The 1,177-nt window shown below is 43.7% G+C and overlaps 1 protein-coding gene across 10 annotated transcripts in view; it reads right to left on the bottom strand.

The window, feature by feature from the left end:
- The window catches only part of Celf1 (CUGBP Elav-like family member 1), a 91,844-nt gene that overhangs the window by 18,541 nt on the left and 72,126 nt on the right, over positions 1 to 1,177 (bottom strand). The gene's annotated exons all lie outside the window — the stretch shown is intronic.

Genomic DNA, 1,177 nt, shown 5'->3' with positions numbered 1-1,177 from the left:
TGGCATGTGGTGCTGGGGGATTGAACCGTGGTCCCTGTGCTTTGCTAAGCTTGTTCTAAGTAGGTGCTTCAGACCACTGAGCCATCTCACCAGCCCTTTATCTACTTTCTACTCTGAATATTTTAGTTATTTTTGCTTCCAACTGAAACTTTGGGAATCCAAAATTAACATCCTTGTTTCTGTGAGCTTTGTACAAATACAGTTCAGCTCATGTTCCACACTGTTCTGCTGTGCTCTGTCCAAATGGCTCCTAAAGAGCCACTAGCACCCAGCTTCATGAGGATTCTCTTGCCCATGTTTTCACTTTATGAGACCACGTACATCTTCAAGAGCGCAAAGTGCACAGGTGTCAGGTGTGGCTTCTGGGAGACTCCTAATTCTCTTCATACAGTTTTTTCAACTTGGTTTACACTAAGTTCTCTTCTAAACAAGAAAGACCAAGCCAAACCAGGTTCAGGGAAGATTTCAGTTGAGGAATTGGAACAAAGATGATCTGAGATTTCTACCTACCACCAATGTCAATATTCCTGCAGCCATGTTACTTAGCTTCTACCACTAAGCCTTGCAATCTAAGCTCACTTTTGGCTCCAGACCAACATGGGAGATGCCAGGACCACAGTTTGTTCCATTTTGCACTGTTTGGTTTCATGACTGGAGTGCTTGAGCTGAACATGGATACATGGCCTTGTCCTTATTCAGCGTAAGTTCACTTCTTTTTTTTCTTGTCTTTTTGAGAAAGCCTTGCTGTGTAGTTCAGGCTGGCCTTGAATTCATTTTGTAGCCCAGGGGGGCCTCAAACTCTCAGTGATCCTCCTGCCTCAGCCTCCTGAGTGCTGGGATTACAGGTGTGTGCCACTACACCTAACTCAAGGAATGATTTTCTGGAAGCTAAGCTCTCCTTATTTTGTTCACCTTCCCCTTCACTGCTGCCCGTAAAAATTTACACTTACTGAGGTCATTCTAGTTCATTGTACAGTGTTTTTGTAACATTTCTCTGTCAACTGTTTTTCTTACTCATGTATTGTACTTATTAAAAACAAAAAGTCACAGATTTTTTAAAAGAACAGTTGAATCAGGGTTGGTGAGATGGCTCAGTGGTCTAAAGCACCTACCTAGAACAAGCTAAGCAAAGCACAGGGACCGCGGTTCAATCCCCCAGCACCACATGCCAGCCCCA

The sequence above is a fragment of the Octodon degus genome, unplaced genomic scaffold, assembly GCF_000260255.1.
Source record: "Octodon degus isolate 3935 unplaced genomic scaffold, OctDeg1.0 scaffold00018, whole genome shotgun sequence".
In the NCBI taxonomy this organism is placed as follows: Eukaryota; Metazoa; Chordata; class Mammalia; order Rodentia; family Octodontidae; genus Octodon; species Octodon degus.
Note: the sequence above shows the minus strand (reverse complement) of the source record. Positions and strands in the feature narration are given on the sequence as shown.